The 20,513-nt window shown below is 36.3% G+C and overlaps 1 pseudogene; it reads left to right on the top strand.

The window, feature by feature from the left end:
* Positions 1-429: 429 nt before the first annotated feature.
* Positions 430-19,910, top strand: LOC120196353 (annotated as a pseudogene).
* Positions 19,911-20,513: the final 603 nt, after the last annotated feature.

A 20,513-nucleotide genomic window follows, 5' to 3' on the forward strand; every position in this document is an offset into this window, starting at 1 on the left:
ACCTTCATTGGTCGCCAGAACACCCGGCGACCTTCATTCGAACTGTAACAAACACCCTATCTCAACAATTAATTGTTGGAACGCGTTATCTCGTGAATTTTTTTTTCTCACAACATTATCTCGTAAATTCAGCCCAATAGCACTACTAATTTTCTTTAAAATACAACCATGTATTAGTATATATTTATCATAATAAAATAAAGCAAAATAAAATATAATACAATAGAAATATATATGCAAAATAATAATTCGCAAGTAAATATGGAAATTATGGAAAAAAGTATATATGGAATATTTATATGCTTCACAAATCACAATATAGAAGGAAATAATTACACTAACTTAAAAATACTAAATTAATAATGAAATGAAAAACAACAACAATAATATTTCAGATGTGATAATTAAATGTAAAATATATTTATATTTCATATTTTATTTTTAGTTTCTCCAAACAATCCCGCGATACGGGGTGTGTTTTTTTGGTTTCATTCTCTCGCGCGCATGCACATCCTTCGACTTGATCGAATCCAAGAAACATTTACTTTTAGGTTTTCTGATTTTTAATTTCGAATCCGTACGGTTCATATTGCTAGGGTTAACGCTGCGGCGGATCTTTTCGCTTTCTTTGTTGGATTCGTCGATTCCTAGGGTTTTCTCTTGTTTGGTTCAGATCTGAGTTCTTCGCTGTTTATTTTTTCGCAAAGATGTTTTGGCGTATGACCGGATTGTCCACTGCGTCTCCTGTGAGTTTGGCGTCTTCCTGCGATTTTCTTTCTCTTTATCTCTCTCTCTTTTTATTATAATTTTCATTTTTATGATCAATGCAGGTTGAGATAGTTTTAGATAAGGGAAATTTTACACTGCAGGAGCTTCTTGATGAGGATGAAATTATTCAGGAATGCAAAGCTCTTAATGGGCGACTTATAAACTTGTACAGCTTCTAGCCTCCCATTCTGCTTCCTTTCTTTCTTCTTTCATCTCATAGCATGTTAAATTGCTCTGTACCATAATGTTTGAACAAGACAATATATATGCTCTGACGTGCTTATCTATTGCTTTTTTACTTCAATCACCATTCAGGGTTTTGTTCTAAGCTAGAAATTGGGTCAATGTTTGATAATAGGTCACAGATTTAAATATTAAAAGCCATAGGCAAAGAACACATGTAGAAGCATAATGTACACTGCGGTTAATTTTGTAGAAAGCTGATGAAGCTAAACTGGAAAAGAATCAGTTAAAGATTGGTAGAGGATTTATGCTAAATCATATGAAATTTTTAGTGGAGGTGATCGGTTTTGGGCTTTGTGTATACAAAGTTGTGCAGGATCAATTTTGAAAGGAAAAAAGTAACTCATTATCGGTAATTATATCATGTAAGAATTACTTTATAGTTGTTAAATATACTGTCTATAAATAAGTGGAACACAAATTCTAAGCCGTAATGTAATTAATGTATGTACCATAGCCTCCTGCAATATTGCTAACCAAGGACTATAATTATAAGATGAGTAATTTGAGTAGATTGTCTAGTTTGAAAGTTTTTATTCCTTGCTTGCTAGTGGACCAAAGGTATGGATAAATAGATCTGCCTTTTGCCTTAGGTTATTTCCAAAGATGCTAAAGGGAAGAGACCAATAATATCCAACTGATCCTTTGCTCCTAATATTTATGGCCTATGAAAACCTTAAGTAAAGGTGTAACACCTAGTTCCCGACAACTTTGTTAACTTTTTCTCCTTTTTTTACTCTGAACATGGATCAGAGCTTTAACTTTTTATTACCCATACAATAATGTGAACCCTTCTGAGCCGGTAACTCCTTTTCACTTGATTGGTAATTATCCAAGTGCTACCTAACCTTGCATAAGCTATGTAGCGAAGTTGTATTAACCATGGGCTAGTTCTTAAGAGATGATGTGTAGACTCTGCTCCTTTCTTCGCACAAAAATGCTTATTAGGAGTAAATTGATCTTTCTCCACATCTGGTGTTGTCAAAGGCTTGCATCTTGGTGCGTCTAGCCTTGATTTTTTGCGCTAGACAAAAAAGAGGTCTTAAAACGCTTTCAAGTGGGATGCATTTGATCAGGTACATGCCTAGTGTGCTAGACAGTCTTTTTTGTAAGGCAATAGATACAAACAAGTATGCCTAATTGAAGTTCATTCTATTTTCTTTTATTTTTAACTTTTTCATTAATGTACCTTTTCTAGTGGGGGAAGGGGATATTATCCATCTCTCTACTTATCAATATTTGAGTACCCAACAACTGACATTGGGCCAAAACAAAACCATGTGTATTGACCAACAAGAAAATGCATGTTTGCTAATAAGCTAAGCCGCTCTTCAGAGTATTGTAACACGATTATATATCTTATACTTATACATGCACATGCACAGACAAACACATCTATGAAAACCCACATACACATCTTCACACAGGAAAGTAATTGTTTTGCACCTTGTGCCCGAGTCGATATAATGATTCTAGCACCTAGAGTTCACCTTGCATCCTTGACAACCCAGCTCACATCTATGCTTATCATAGAAAATAACCTTATTTGAGATCCCTCAGAGGATGTTGATGGCTTGAGTTGTAGGAGGCTTGAATATTTGCTCATTTTAAGATGATCCTTGCAAATTGTTTGTTTGTGAAGGACCAATTTAATTTTTTTTTGTTTCATTGGTTCTCTCTCTCTTCACTGTCATATATTTTTTCTCATTTGCAGCTTGAGGGAGAAGGCTCAAGTTGAACAACTTCTTCGATATATTGTGGTAGAACCACCAGAGGATGCCGATGATAAGCGAACTTTCAAGTAGGTTTTAATAGTTTAGCAAATTGGTTTGCTTTGACTCTCTCGATTTTACTGTATACTGTTGTTTTGTAATGCTTGATTTGTGTGATTGTAGGTTTCCTTTTATTTCATGTGAACTTATTACTTGCGAGGTTGATATAATACTAAAAACATTGGTAGAAGATGAGGAAGTAAGAAGTTAACCTCTTTATTCCCCTGTATTTGAATTTGTACATTGTCTTTATTAATGTAGGCTTCTACTGGTGCTTGTTTGTTTGCAGTTAATGAATTTGTTATTTTCCTTTTTGGATTTGAATCACTCTCATAGTACACCACTGGCTGGGTACTTCAGCAAGGTATCGTGTTTTTAACTTTCAAGAATTCACATGTTTAACACTTTTAACTTTGTAGCTCTTTTCCATTTCCTTTCATCTATCGTATTCAAATATACAAGGGACTCTGGATATCTGGTTATCTATATTAGTATGTTTCATATTCAGTTTTCTTGCTAGGTTGTCATATGTTTGCTTTTGCGGAAGACATTGCCATTCCTGCTGTATGTTAAGGTACGTTAAATATTTTATTAAACTTGATTGAGGAACTTTTTCCACTTTTTGTATATGCTGTTAAAACAGGAATGATGTTTTTTTCCCGGTGGTATTACATGCATTTGCGAGAATAAACATTGCCAAAATAGTATTCTAAGAATGAAATGAAATTTTGTATTGCCCTATAAATTGTGTTTCAAGTTTTGAACAATGACCATATGATATTAGGACATTGTTATATGCTTTGCCATTTGTCCATTTACTGATCAAATTTGGTTGTGCCCTTGTTTTGAGGGGTAGTTTTGTCTCTGTTCTGATTTTTTGTTCTTTATCTTCATTGAGCAATTGAAGATGTAAAATTTTCTGTTTTCCCTTTTCTTTGCCTGTTTGATTTAAGGGTGTAATAGAAGACATCAGTCTTACCGATAGTAGCCATGACTCTCTCCTTAGACCTCTAATTTGGCTATTTGCATATCTAACTCTATGAGAGTTCTGGGACCACAGTAGCAGCTCTAGATACTTCATTATGTTTTTCTGCATGATTATATGTTGATTTGTACTCATCGTAGGTTAAGACAGAAATCTGTAACCTTTAATCTTGCCCAATTAAAATTAAAGTTATGAGAGTTCTGACCAGGACTGCAAACTTGATTTCTTATGTAAAGAGTCTGAGCTAAATGTATTAAACTGTATTCTGAACGTGTAAAAAGGTTGAGCAGAACTATTATGCATTTATCTGAGTGAAGGCTTGAAAACTTCTACTTTAGTACGCGGAATTTGGTCTACTTGGGTGTGGTTTAGGGAGAAAACAACAACAAATCAGGAGAACTATGGCTGAAATATAGTATGAATAAAGTTGAAACTCTAGAAAACATAGGATTATAAAACTCTCTAGTTTTTAAATTCTATTAACTAAAAGAAAATAATGAAGTTGGTGTTAAATTTATTTTAGGGTTACAAATAAAGTTTTAATCTAAGACCTAGATTTAACCCTAAAGATAATTTATAATCCTAGCCATCTTTCTATAAATATAAAAATTAAGAAATACGACTGAAATTAAAAAAATAACTTAATAGTAGTAGCTTCTGTGTCACTCTTTATAATTTAGTTCATGATTTACTTTCTACAGTCATGTAAGTTCTGCAGGCTGTTTCTTCTGTTATATGTTCCTGACTGATGGGAAATGCATGGTTGGATCTAAAATGCATGCTTCCTCAGTGGCAAAGGATTTGATATATCAACTTGCTAAGTTTGGAAAGCAATGCTTTGAATTGCTTTACATATGCTTGTATCTTTGTTTGACTTTTTTTTTATGTAGATTGAATCTCTCCTGTAGCACTTGCATGAAACTTTGTTTTTGATAAGAATGAAAGGCCTCATTAAAAAACCCCTTCATGATTAATGGAACTTAAGGACAGTTCCTTAATCAGCGGAAGGAGGAAAAGAGTGCCCTAGAATTTTATTGACAATAACATAAGTACATAGGAATACAACACCTAACTCCCTTAAGGAGATAGAAAACCCAAAAGAAACATCCCTCAAAAATAACATGAAGATCAACCAATTCCAGCCTTAGCTAGTGCATATGCCTCTATATTGGCAGTCCTATTTACCCATCTAATAACACCTTCACAATCTCTGAGCTTTTGAATAATGTCTTTAACAATGTGAACATAAACATGAGGACATAAAACAACATCCTTAACCCAGTCGACTGCCACCCTACTATCACTCTCGATAATCAATCTTTCCTTAAATCTCTGTCGAATAGAATCAAAGAAAGCTAGACCCTTTAGGATAGCTCTCAATTCCATCAAGGTTGGAGGCCCCGGACTAGTAGACTCTTTGAAAGAGTCTAGGATCGAACCATAAACGTCTTTTAGAACCCCACCTAAACCACTCCTCTTCCAATCACTAGTAGTTGCAGCATCCACATTCAGCTTGATGAATCCCTTGGGAGGAGGAGACCACGGAAAATCAGATAAAATCGGATTAGAATGTGGCAAGCAAAAATCCCCTAAGGAAGGTTCAGCAATAAGAGAATCCTTTGCGATAGAAAACTGAGTATTTTTAGCTAAAAACCATGAGGCAAGCCTAAACCTTGCTAAAAAGAAAATTTCAGCTCGATCTAGCTTCCCTCCTTCAAACACAATAGAATTCCTAGTTTTCTATATTGTCCAAAGAACCACTCCAGGAATAAATGACCATATGAGAGAGTTGGACCTTAATTCAGCCCATGCTAGGAGAAAGGTTTTAGCATCCACGTGAAGAACAGACTGAATATTCCAATAGCGCATGAACTTATTCCATATAGACCAAACAATCGAACAAGAAAAGAATAAATGTGAGGGGGACTCTTCCATTAACTTACATAAAGGACATAATAGATCATCTATGCCCTTTACACCTCATTTAACCAAAGCTGTCTTCACTGGCAGTTTCTACAAAATCACTTGCCATAGAAAAGTCTCCACTCTTGGAGGCAGCAGGCCCCTCCAAACTACGTTCTTTCAAAAATGAGCTTTCTCCGAATCCGAAGTCCCCGAATAACATAGATTAGCACATGATTTAACAGAAAAACCCCGTCTCCATTGCCCTTCCAAATCAGCCCATCAACCGAATCAACAGAAATAGAGAAGACTGAAATAACAACCATCAAATTTGTCCATTGCTCATATTCCCAGTCGTTCAATTCCCTTCTCATTTGAACATTCCAAAACCAGCCCCTCGAGCTAAATTCCCCGAACTGGAATAATTTTCCAGTTTTGTTTACTGCAATAGAAAACAGTCTAGGAAAGATATCCATTAAAGGGTGATCCATAGCCCAAGCATCTTGCCAAAACTGGATAATTCTCCCATTACCTATTTTATAACTATATTTACTCCTGATTTTACAGCCAATAGAATCTGATCTGAAATGATTACTCACCATAGATCTCCAAATCCAAGAGAATTTAGGGGAAACATTACTGTCAAACTCCATTAAAGATGAGTCCATTTTGTATTTGGTACAAATCATATCCCTCCAAACTGCCTCCCTCTCATTAGCAAACCTCCAAGCTCATTTCTCCAATAAGGCTCTATTAACCACATTTAAATTAGGAACTCCCAATCCTCCTGCAATCTTAGGTTTACAAACATCTGACCAGTTCACACAATGAATTTTATTTTTCCCATTTCCTCCACCCCATAAGAAATTGGACATAGTTTAATTAAGAGCCTTGTAGACCGAAGCTGGAATCTTGAACAATGACAAAAAATATGTAGGGAGTGAACTTAGAACTGATTTAATTAAAACCAGCCTCCCTGCCAGAGAAAGAGATGATGCTTTCTAGCCCGCCAACCTTTTATTGAAACTCTGTACCACTAGATCCCACAGCTGATTAGAGTTTCTGTGTGCTCCAAGAGGAAGTCCCAAATACTCTGAAGGGAATTTACCCACTGAACATCCAATCGTAGTTGCCCAATCCTTTATTTTCTCTTCATTCAAGTTAACCCCAAACAATTTACACTTCTGCAAATTACATTGAAGACCAGACGTAATTTCAAACACTCGGAGCACCCTCTTCACATTCAAAATCTGTTTTTTCGATGCACCACAGAAGATTATGAGATTGTCAGCAAATTGTAGATGAGATAAATTAAAATTCCCCTCCTCCCTGCTAATGACCAGTCCTGAAAACAACCCCTGTGAAACTGCCTTTAGAATCAATAAATTCAGAAGTTCCCCCACCATATTAAACAGTAAAGGAGACAAGGAACAACATTGTCGAAGACCCTTAGCCATTGGGAATTCCTCCGTAGGAACCCCATTAACCAAGACTGAAACAGTAGTTGTTTTGATGCATTTCGAAATCTAACCTGTCAATCTATCACCAAAGCCCATTTTCCTCATTACTTTGAACAGAATAGGCCAGTCAATTGTATCATAAGCCTTTTTGAAATCAACTTTAAAAACACAGCCCTTTAAACCATTCTTCCTCCAAAAGTCAATCCCTTCATTTGCTATTAAGGAACAATCCAAAATTTGTCGATCGGGGATAAAAGCAAATTGAGATGGGCTTGTTAAATCTGATAAACAACTCCTAAGTCTCCTCGATAAACACTTAGAAAATATCTTGTATAGACCACCAACTAAGCTTATAGGTCTGAAATCATCTAGGCCACCAGTGTTTGTGTTCTTTGGAATAAGAGTGATAAAAGTATGTTTTATTCCATGTTCCCATTCCTTCCCCAAGTAGAAAGACGCACTATGTCCACTATGTAAAAAGAATGAAGAAACAGTCCAACATCTTTTTTTATCATGTTCAGTTGCAGGGGATATTTGGAACAGATTGTTGAAGATTTGGGACATCTATACAACTTTGCCTAATAATCCACAAGTTTTGCTAAGTTCATGGTCTGATTTAAACAAAACCTCACACATAGAAAATCATTCCGGGAGTAGTTCTTTGGTCTATTTGGAAAGCAAGGAATTCAGTTGTGCTTGATAATTCTAGCCTTGATATAACCTCTCTTTTTTTCCTAATAAGATTTAGGTTGGCTAAATGGTTTCTAGCTAAGTTTCCCAATATCCAAATACAAGTTGATTTGTTGGTAGGGGACCCCTCTCTTCCCAACCCACTTTTTAATTGCATTTTTTGTATTTCTCAGCAGACTAAACACACCAGCCTTTTTGTGAATATTCTTGCAGTTCTGAATTGATGATTTCACCATATCCTCAAAACCCTCTTCCTCCATCAAATAGTTGAATAGTTTGAACGGTTTATGACCCCACTCAACACGTTTATTCATTAGAACTATAGCGTTATGATCAGACACGGACCTTGGGAGTAGTGATTGAACAATATCCGGAAACATATCCAAAAATTGACTATCAACCAAAAATCGATCCAATCTTACAAAAGTAGGATTATCTTGGTTATTGTACCAGGTAAACCTACCCCCATTCAGAGGAAGATCAATTAGACCAGTTTGAAGGATAAACTAACTAAATATCTCCATAGAATTTCTATTTTGACATCTACCCACCTTCTCATCTTCTTGTAAATAAGCGTTAAAATCCCCTCCCACACAGAGAGGATAATTCTGCACACTAAGAAACATACTTAATTCTTCAAAAAAACTATATTTCTCCTCCTCCACTAATGGACCATAAACGTTGATGAAACCACAACTAATATTGTTATTCCGAAATTTACCAAAAATGGCTATAAATCTTCTATGAACATACTGTTGATCCAGCTCAAAAATATTATCATCCCAACAGCACAATAAACCCCCTGACGATCCGATTGAAGGAGATTCTACAACACCCTTTAAATTATTGATCCCACTTCTTCTGAAAAAAGATCTCTGAATTTTCTCTGTCTTAGTTTCTTGCAGCCAAAGAAGAGTGGGATGTACACTAGAAACTAAATTATGAACAGTCCTCTTTTTTTCTTTTTTCCCTAGCCCCCTAACATTCCATGAACAAATTACTAACTTTGATTTCATCATAAAAGAATAAATGCAAACTGAACATCTCTACCAGCGACACCTTAATTCACCCCATTCAAACCTTTCTCTAAAGCCATAATTTTACCCAGAAAAGCTTCTTTCCCTTCCTTAAAAGACACCCCCAAAAGATCACTAACCTTCCAAGTAGCAAGTGCTTCTTCCATTAAAATCGAGAAGGCTGAAGAGGAGGTTATATCAATGCTCACTTGTTCAAGGGCTTCCCTTATCAAATTCCTTTTAGTTCTTCTGATTAACAAACCAGATTTGAATCTTAAGCAATCTCCTTCTGAAAAATATCCATCAATCTCCCTCGCTCCATCCACTGCCACTGTCTATATAAGGAACTATTCCCATTAGCAATCAAACCTGCCGATAGACAAAGCTGATTATCAACACTAAAGTCCACATCAATCATTCCCTTAGAAGCTTTGACTTTATCTGCATCAGGCGAGAACTTTAGCAAATCCCCATACCAATATCTTTCCTCGACATTCTATAGACCCTTCTACAACTGCCCATGCTTCTAGTTTCTAGCACATCACTCTTTGTTGTAGGATGTCTTCTGGATCGATTTAACTTTCTCCCCCTTGAATTATTTCCTGAATCTGATGTAACTAATTCGACCTGCCTTAAGTCTTCTTCTTCTACTGCTATTCCATCAGTGACCAACTGCTTAGCCATTGGGCTCTCTCCAAAACTCTAGTCATTTTACTGCCTTTCTCTGTTAAGTCAAGATTGCGAACCAATTCACCAAACTTATTTATGTTAAAAGTTGGCCCAGTAGGAAAACCTTATTTCCTTTTGACCCAGACTGCCCAGAATCCTCAGATTGGGCCTGAGATCCATCAGCTGAAAAATAAGTATTTCTAATCCCAAGCCTGCAAACTCTCCTACTTTTACTCCTAACGTTTGACTTTCTGACAACCTACATATAATGTCTTTCCTCTATAAAGAAATTCTTGAAAGCTGCAAATCCTTACCAACTCCTCCAGAACCACGAACAACTCCCTGGTCAATCCAATTATCCACTGTTAGGCGATTTTTTCTGCTTCTCCTTCTTCACCTTCCCACTATCTGACAGCATTCTGTCATCCTCCTCCTCAGACAACAACTCCTCAAAAAGTCCCATCGGAACCTTCCATCGAAAAATTATTGAAGAAAGAATTTTAATACTCACTTGTCGAAACGACCTTGATACTTACTTTGAAAGATCTTCCATAAGAACCAAGAGTGATCACATCTGGAACATCAAAGGGACTAGCCACCCTCATTAAAATTCTTGCCATTGTGAGGTCTTCTTTTCCTTGTAGCATCATGAATATTAACCACTGATCCCCATCTACCAGCTATCTTCGAAGAAAGGTTCGTTCCAGCATAACAGAGGGACCCCAATAATTCCACCAGATAGAAAGCCATTGGAACTCCCTCATCATCATTAATGGTTCACTCGATCAAACCATTGTTCTATAGCCTCTTCCCTGTTCTTCCAAAAGTCCATCATCTCTTCATGTGTTTTAAAAACTATAGCACAAGCGTTCTATACATAACCCCATCTAACAATTTGGACATCATAGCCTGCCTTAACTAAGGCATTCTGAATATACTCAATCTGAAAAGAATGTTTGATAATCCCCGTTAAAGACCTATTAGCCCAGCTTGAGCTTTCTAGTGGAATATGCAATTCCAAAATATTTTTCTTGACACTCCTCCTGTGAAGATCATCAGAAGGCAAGTCCTTTCTCCCCATTGCATCTCTATGTGACATCAAGGCATCTTTATAAGTTCTGTCGTCCCTTATACTTCTGATAGAGTTCCCTGCTTCTTTGATTTTGAGGATTCAACATTACTCTGACTAGAAACCTTATTTGGATAATAAGCTTCCCTTTAACCAAGGACGCCCATCCTTATATAGCCGGACTAACTGAGATCTTCCTTCCATCTATCACAACACCATTTAAATCATCAATAGCTCTCTTCAAACCTATCTCACTCTTAAAATGAACAAAGCAAAGGTGGAGAATTTGTATTTTGGGTTTTTTGTTTCTTTGGAAATAAAGACTCTCATAATAGGACCATGGACTAAGAAGATTTCCCTTAAAGTACGTCAAGAAACCGTCCTACTGAGATTGTCGACAAACGCCGTCCTATCTTGAAAGGGGTTATTATTGGGGGTATTCTCTCCCTTTGTTTTATCCGATTCATTTGGAGTTCCAAGCTAATTAGGCACTCTAGAAATAGTGGATCATTTAGTTGATTGTTGGCTAGCTGATTCTATCAAGAAATTTATTTATAGGTGCAATTCCTCTTTCTTTATGGGGTCATTTAATGTTGCTTTGCATGCTTTAGTGCATATTTTTGTGGTCATACCGTCATAGTAGATTCTTGTAGCTAAGCTGCTAGGAAATTTATTGTGGTCAAAATTTAAGATAGTTCTTCATTGCATGCTTCAATTAGCATGAATGTCTTTGTTTTTTCTCTCCTGCTGTGGGCATAATATGGATATATGTTCATATAACAAGGACTAAGAGGTTGATGCTTGTCAATATAAGACCGATAAATGATTGAATTCCTTGGATTCTTGATGGATATGCTGTCTCACTTGAAGCTGTAATACCTGTTGAATGGAAATGCCTGTTAAACTTTTCTTTCTAGAATGATCCACATAGTTGTGTTTTAGGCGTGGATGCTTATATTTGATGTGATACTGTGTATAGTTAATAAAGCTGTTGCCTTTGAATTGGCTTCTAAGATGCATGGCTTATATTTGATGTGATACTGTATAGTTAATAAGCTGTTGCCTTTGAATTGGCTTCTAAGATGCATCCGTTTTATTGATCTGATTTGTTACCTCGATGATGCTGTCCAGGGACATCAGGGAATTGTCAAACGTCTAGTTGATCTGATTGGTATAACTTCAATAATGGAGGTTGGTGTTTGTCTATCTGTGTTGTTTTGTGTAAAAGAATCTCCAAAAGCTTGAGATTTTTTATATTTCTATACTTTTTGTTTTTTAATGTGGTTACTTGTGCATTTGGTTGCTTAGAAAGTTTGTCTTGTGAATAAATTAAACTTTTGGTCCTAGATTGTCACTCACGCTGTGAGGTTTTTGTTAGCTTATGCAAGTCATTCCTTGTTAAACAGGTTTTAATACGTCTTATTGGTGCTGATGAGCATATGTACTCAAACTACAAGGAGTCAATGCAATGGATAGAGGATACAGATGTTGGAGAAGATTGTGGACAAATTTAGCTCCTCAGTAAGTGTTTTCAACTGTTTTGAGCAATAGCAAAATCGGTTTTTTCCTACTTCGTTAAACTTTAGTTGTCATTAGAGGCTTCTTTCTTTTATGGGTGGCTCCTTCATTGTTTTAGGGTAATATCCCTTGACCTTGTCAAAGGATTTGACACTTTCTATCCCTTCCAGTCTTTACCAAGTGAGGAGCCCTTTAGGTAGAAATATGTTGATCTCATGGCACTTCGTGTAGCATTTGGTGTTACCGAATGTAAACATTAGCTTGTCTTCTACTTTAGGGTGTTAATGGCACTAGTGGTTAAGTTTTTGAAAAATGTTCAAATGTATTTTACAGGATTCTGCCGAGGTGCATGCCAATGCAGCTGAGACCTTATGTGCAATAACATGGTTTGCTCCTCCTGGTCTTGCTTCCAAAATTACAAGCCCAAGGTAGGTGTCATTATTTTGTTCTCACGCTGCTTATATGTGTGTTAACAGTGTGTTCTGACTCATCAAATATTTAATTTGGATCTTCCTTTTTCCGGTTTGGTGCTTTCTTGAAGTTTCACTGGCAGATTATTTCGTCATGCTTGGAAGACTCTAGACCTAAATCTGTTCTGGTCAATTCCTGTCTGTCTGCATATCTTTGTTAGATCCCAAGAGGTTAACATTGGGCATATATCATACATACCGCCAAGTTCCCCAAGGAACAATGATTGCTGCTAACCCTGAGACAGTTGAAGGAATGCTTGAGAGTTTAGGTGAAAGTTATTTTTTCTTCTTTACCATTACATGCATAACAAATCCATTTGCAACTTCACGTCTACTAGAATTGGAAAATGAATTAACTAAAATGTTTCAGTGGTGCTCTTTTCATATTATATGATACATTATCATATATCCCTTGTAGAATTATTCTTTCGAAGTACTTGACTATTCTTATATATATGAAAATATTGATAAAAGGAGAGAAAGAAAGACAGACAGCATCTCATTCTTGTCTCATGACTTTGAAGTATGGAAACAGACAGGGACTCCAGTATGATACAAGAAGAACATGTGAATTTAAAAATAAAATTTTCGCACAGCTTGAAGGACATGCAATTAAATGTATGCATGTATATATTATATGTGTATGTTTTCATTATTTTAAATAAAAATATAGATAAGATAGAATAAATTTCTTCCAAATCTTATGAAATTTAATTATATTCATTCTATGTTCATTCTGTAATTATATTAATTTTAATTAGTCTAATCCTTAGTCACCTACAATGCTTATCTGTGCTTGAACATAGAATTGTGCTGAATGCATATCTGTGTTTGACAATGATATGACATTGACACTTTGGGGATTCAGACTAGTCTCATGGCAGATCAATGCTTAAGCAATTCATTTTGACCAAACTTAAAAGGTCATCATTATCCTACAGGAGAACTTACATATCAGTTTACCCTTCTGCAGGTGGGTTATTGAAGCTTTTGGATGTTTCATCTTCTGAGTTAACCTTGTTAACCACGTATGGAAAATTACAGCCACCTCTCGGGAAACATCGTTTAAAGGTATTCTTTACTTTTAAACTTGGATTTTGTCAATTTTGAAGAGTGATCATCATTTTTGTTGTTCATCCTTGTGCATGACTCAGTTATTGCTGATAGTTGAACTTCTTAATTTCTATGTAAAACAACTATTTTGATGGTCCTTTTCTATCGATCAGTAATTGCTCAACCAGAAAATATTAATGGAATTATTTATAATTTGACATGTGATTTTCCAGATTGTAGAGTTTATTTCTGTCTTGCTGACAGTCGGTAGTGAAGCTGCCGAAAAGGAATTGATTCGACTTGGTGCTTTGCAAAGGATTTTGAACTTGTTCTTTGAGTAAGTTGTAGATTCCTACTCTGTAATGATATGATTGCTAATTAGATCCTCTTTCTCATACCCTTAGTTAATTCTGTACACAGGTATCCATACAACAATTTTTTGCATCACCATGTGGAGAACATAATACTGTCATGTTTGGAGAGCAAAAATGTTCCGCTTGTCGAGAATCTTCTACGAGAATGTAACCTTTTGGGAAAAATACTTGAAGCCGAAAAGAATTGCACATTGACTTCTGATTCAAATATGGTAGTTATCGTGTCTTGCTTTAACTTTGCTCGTTGCATTTCTGTAACATACTTCTTGGTTCCACAGCTTTGTGTTGAGCTTGTTAATTTTTTACCCCCTGTTTTAGCTGAGTTGGTGCTGCTTCTCCTTTGTTTTAATCACCGCAGCATACAGTTAGTGCTGAAGGTAGAGCACGCCAAGGATTGGAAATATGGGACACTTGACACGTATATCTAACAAACTTGTTCAGCTTGGAATAGCAGTGGTGAAATTCAGACATATCTGCAGGTTTTTATCTTTCGAAGATATTTCATTACATTCTTTTCAAAAACTTAAAATGTTAGTGTATATTGCAATCTGCAACATTTTATCAACTTTTATTTTTTTATGTGGAATTCTGATTAGAGTCAGAAGTAGAGCTTAATTCTACAATTGCATTATGTTTAACACTAAATCTATCCAATAATAAGTATGCATTTCCATTTGGGATGTCTGATAAATATTATCCACGATCAAGGTTTCCATAGTGTGAAAAACTATGTACTACATTTAGGTTTAAGAACTTTGATAAACGATGGAAAAGGAAATGAGAGTCTTAAATCAGATGATTAACTCTTTTGAGTGCAGCGGATGTATTTTAACTCCATTCATATTCCATTCTCGTATTTTGGGACTATCCTGTGTCAGTTGGGGGTAGCCTTCTCATATGTCATTTAACTCCATTCATATTCCAAGTTCTAACCATTAGATGTTCCCAGGGGAAAAGTTTCTTCCAATTGCTGCCTGAAGCAAAACCTTTTAGTGTGAAATTCTTTTTACACTTCAAATTTACATTCTTAGTTTGTTTGTCCTTTGACAGGAAAACAGTGAATGGGTTGAGTGGCACACAAATGTCCTATCAAAGCGTAATGCTGCAGAAAATGTCTACCAGTGGGCTTGTGGGTATGTCATCTTCCTGATTTTTGTGTGTGTGTGCGGTGTGTTTATCTCTATGCTATCTGCAATTTTCATAATTGGTTGAATTGAAGATTTTGCATTACTCAAATTGATATTCTGTAGGGTGGAAACTTGATTTACTGCCCTTGCCCATGTTAAACAAGGATTATAAGATGTAGTAAACAGTATGGGATATAATCAATGAATGCTAACGGATTTGACTGAATGCAATTTGCTATAATTTTCTAGAATATCCTGAATGAAATAGATGAAGATTAATGGAATAAACAAACTTTTTTTTTTTGATAGAAGTTGGAGGTCTCATTAAAAACCTCCTTCGTAGTTGACTTTTCGAATAGGAAAAGGTCAACTAGCGGAAGGAGGAAAAGAGTACCTCAATTTATTAATAACAGAAGCATACATTATAAGCCTTTACAAAACAACAAATACTTAGCCAATCCCTGCCTTAGCTAACCTGTCGGCTTCCAATTACACACCTAGGAATAAACTGCACTACCAAACCCCTGAACATTACATAAGACTTAATTTCCTTGATTAAATACTAAAAAACACGGAGAGAGACTGGGTAAGTGGACCCACTCCACTGCATTCTTGCAGTCAGTTTCCAGAATTAATCTGCCCTTTGAAGCCCAAACAGAGGAGTAGAAAATGTCGACAGCCTTTCTAATTGCTTTCAACTCTGCTAGAGGGGGTGGCCCTGGCCCTGCTTTCTGAAAACGTCGCTAAAACGAAACCGTTATGGTTTCTGAGGATACCCCCAATGCCGCCCGTCATCCCATCCTTTTTGACTTCATCGACATTAAATTTAAAGAAATCAGCTGGTGGAGGGAGCCATTTCTGGACAGACCTATTAGTAGCGTGAAGACCCTTGAAACTATCTGCTAAAGTAGGATCAGATATTATCAAGTCCACTGGAATCTGCACTTGATGGAACTTTGCTAGAAACCATTTAACTAGCCTGAACTTTACGATGAAGAAGAGCGAAAGTCTGTCCATAACCATTTTATCGAAAACAATAGAATTTCTATAATTCCATATCGACCAAAGAACCACTGCTGGAACTAATTTCCAGATCAGTGAATTAGCCACCAAAACAGGCAAACTTATACCAAATCTCATGAGCCACTGGGCAGACAATAAACAGATGTTGAACCGTTTCTGCACATAATAAACACATCGGACAAAGCTCCCCATCTGATAACGGGACCCCCTGTTCTTCAGCTGGGACTTAACTGACATTTTTGATGAGTAATTTGCCATAGAAAGGATTCTATTTAGGAGGGACCAAACCTGTCCATACACAATTTTTCCAAAGAGGATTACCCACCTGGCCTTTACCAATCGTCTTCCATGAGCCGACAGTAAACAAACCATCGCCCTTCCCTGTCCATGATAAAAAATCATCCACTTCCTCTAACAACTGAAAGTTGTTCAATTGATCATTAGTTCCAGCCATTGTTCCAACTCCCAATCACATAAATTCCTTCTTGTACGAATATCCCATGTCCATCCGTTCGAATCATAACTTCCGAAATCACTTACCCATCCCGATTTATTCGTTGACAACACAAAAATTCTCGGAAACTGAATTTTCAGCGGTGAAGAATCAACCCAAACATCATTCCAAAAAGAAATTGATTTGCCATTCCCCACTTGGATTCTAGAATGAGATCTTAGCCTCTCACCAATCTCATCATTCTTCAAAAAGCTATTAACAATTCCTTTCCAAATCCAAGAGTCTTGTGTTGAATACGCACTACTAACCGACATCGACATACTATCGATGTTATGTTTACAACAAATCAAATTTCCACAAAGTATTTTTCATTAGCAAATTTCCAAATCCATTTCCCTAGCAGAGCTCGATTAGTTAGATTTAAATCTAATACCCCCAAGCCTCCTTCATCTCTAGGACTACACACTGTTTGCCAATTCACCCAATGAATGCGCTTCTTCTCTAAACCGTCCCCCCATAAAAAATCAGCCATCAACGAATTCAGTTTCTGACTGACTTTATTCGGAAGTTTGAAAATTGATAGGAAAAAAATCGGCAAAGAAGTCAGGACTGATTTTAAAAGGACCAATCTACCAGCCATTGATAATGCCGAAGCTTTCCACCCTGCTAGTTTACTATTAAACCTCTGTAGAATTGGTTCCCACAAAACCTCTGAATTCTTCTTAGCTCCTAACGGCAAACCTAAATAAACCGTCGGGAACGAACCAGCATAGCAACCAATGGAGTTGGCCCAATCTAAGAGTGTAGGTTCTTCAATATTGATCCCATATAAATGGCTTTTCGATAGGTTTAGGGCCAGGCCGGCCATCAAGCTGAAAATTCTCAAAATTCGCTTAACATTTCTGATTTGCGCAATGGAAGCACTGCAGAAAATTATCAAATCATCTGCAAACTGAAGATGCGACAACTGACAAGAATAAGCTGACCCTCCAACTGTAAAACCATTAAAAGTCCCATATTTACCGCCTTAAAAATTAGATTGAGTAGCTCCCCAACCAGGTTGAACAATATTGGAGAAAGGCTACGCCTTGTCTTAAACCTTTAGACATCGGAATCTTTGTTGGGGTACCATTCAACAGAACTGAAACCGATCTAAATATTGGATTGTAAAATCAGTTTCTATGGAAGCCTTGATTTTTTCTAGTCAATGTCTCTATACAAGTTGCTCAAAGTGCGCAGCTTATTTGTTTGAAGTGTTGGGATTTTTTAAATTGTTTGCTTGTACCAGCAGACTTTTTTTGCCCGGAATAATGTTTAGTACTCTTTCAAATTTAATTTAGTTTGGTTTTATCTATGTTAACAGGAGGCCAACTGCTCTACATGATCGGAACAGAGATAGTGATGATGATGATTACCAAGATAGGGATTATGGTGTTGCAGCCTTGGCTAATAACTTAAGCCAGGCATTTAGATACGGCATTTATAGTAATGATGATATAGATCAGGTTCTTTCTAGAACTTTCGTACTAATCCAGCTATTTGAATTTATTTGTTACTTGTTGAATACCAAGACCTATAGAATGAACATGAAAATATATTCTGTAGTAGCAATTATTCTACATTTTGTATGGATATATTTTTTACTGTGATTGATGAGACCTGGTTTGATATAATATTGTAGCCATGCAAGAAATTACCCTTATTTCATATTAAAACTACATTCAATACTATTTGATGTGCTTCATTGACTTGCCTTAACCTTTGTCCTTAAAAAAGTGTCTTGATGTTTTCAAAGCTGTTTGTTCAGTTTGTTCAGTTATTTTGGTTTTCCTACTATTCATGTTTATTTTCTTATCTGTAACTGCATTACAAATTAAACTAGCTCTTTACTTTCAAGATTATTTCTCTGTATTTATCTTAAATCTTAACTGGTTTAGGTATGCATTTATTTTTTTACTTGTTATATACTCATTCTGGTGTGAAATTAGTAGAGATTCCAATTTAGAATGTGGACTATTGTGTTTTTATTTCATTTGCTGACACCGTTTTCATATGTTTCAGGTATATGGCTCACTTGAAAGAGATGATGAGGTAAATGTGTGTGTTACCTGAAATTTAGAAACAATAGTTGGACAGTTGGTCTGTTTGAATAGTTATGTGGAAAAAACTTTGCAAACTTACTCTCGGGCTCTTCCACTTTGTGCAGTTAGTGTCACTTTAGAGTGAAGTTATAAGTTTTGCTAAAAATTTTGCTCTGTTTTTTTGGTATTCTAAAAATGATCTCCGTCTTTTATGGTGAAGAAAATCCCCTCTCCCTGCCTTTCTTTCCTTCTTCCTTTTATCATTTAGAATTCTATTTTTGTACAAAATTGAAAACTTTTGCTGTTATACTTTTCAGGATGTTACTTTGATGATGATCTGCTGAGGTTGTAATATCTCTGCGCCTAGGACGACCAAGAAGGTGGGTTGAAATCTTTTTTATTTTTTTGAGCGAACCAGTGGGAATCAGAATTATTCACTTTGTTAGCCATTTTGAAACTTTTATCAAGTTGATTCAATTTCTTGATCTGATTGGGGGCATTTATTTGTTGTCTGTAGGTTCTCTTTTTTCAAATTCCAACTGGTTTGCGTTGAAGATGATAGAGTTTCCAGTGAATGCTCGACTGGTGCTATGGCATCTGCATCACCTAATGCTAAAGTAGCTGCTGTCGACGGTGAAGGTGAGGATGATGACTTAGATGATACTGCAACTTCTTCTCAGGTTTGCGAAGGGAAAATAGTGGATCAGTCTAGTGATCTGTCTAAAGACTCCAAAGAAGCTGGAACCAGTGCAAGTGAACCACCTACATGGGTTGAATGGAGAGAGACCCCAGGTTCTGATGAAACATCTGATATCGTCCGAAATTGTGAAGTGCAAATGAAACTGGTCGATAAGAACCCAGATGATACTACTGATCCCTCTTCATCATCCTCTGTTAATACAAGTGAAACTGCTTTGGAGACATCACATTATCAACGAAAACCTTTGCTTAACCCTTGAGCCATCTGCAAGTCCTCTTGTTACCAAGGAAGAGACAAGTTTGGGAACCGAGTCTGCCCCTGCGATTACCAAAAATGTCGAAGATCCGGCCAAGGAAACAAAGAACTAATGTAAAATTCTCAAGAATTGGTTCAATTGGGCTATTACTCATTACGTGGCAACATTGATCTGATGGGGGTGGGCACTGCTTGGTTGATCAATCTGTCACTTATGCAGCCGTGTGTACATGGTTGTTGATCGGAGTTAATGATTCTCTTCACCACCAATGATTCTTTTCACCCTCTAACATTCTTTTTCCGTTGGGCTCTCTTCATCCTTTATTCTTTGGCATTGGTTTTCTTTTTCCTTTGTAGTTGTTGCGAATTGAAATAAATGGAGAGTTCCTTCAATGGCCGTATCATATGAGGAGATAGAGCAGCAAGGTTGGAACTTTTTTGGATAATCTGTAAATCGTTTGTTGTGGCCTTATGTTGGAAAATGTTCATTGAACTTGTGTCTTGCGTGCATGCATTGGTTGTTTTATTTCTTCAAATTAATTGCTCACTTCTATTAACATATAAACTTATAAGACAGAGGCTCGTCTCTGGCATAAAACCTCTCTACAAAGTAAATTTACAGTGCAAACTGTCTGAAAATTTTCACATCTGATCATCGATTCTGAAATATCTGTTCCCATCTCTCTCTATATGTATATATTGCTTAAATAAACTACATTTACCAGTTACCCCCTAAATTTTTTTTTCAGGAAGTTGTCTCCTTTCTTAATCGTTACCTGTTTGCACTCCGTTAAAAAATTTCACTGACCAATAAAAATGCCATGTCATCATTTTTTTTAAATTTTCTTATTTGAATAAATAAAAATCAATTTAAAAAAATTACA

This window comes from Hibiscus syriacus, unplaced genomic scaffold (assembly GCF_006381635.1).
Source record: "Hibiscus syriacus cultivar Baekdansim isolate YM2019G1 unplaced genomic scaffold, ASM638163v2 tig00117032_pilon, whole genome shotgun sequence".
NCBI lineage: Eukaryota > Viridiplantae > Streptophyta > Magnoliopsida > Malvales > Malvaceae > Hibiscus > Hibiscus syriacus.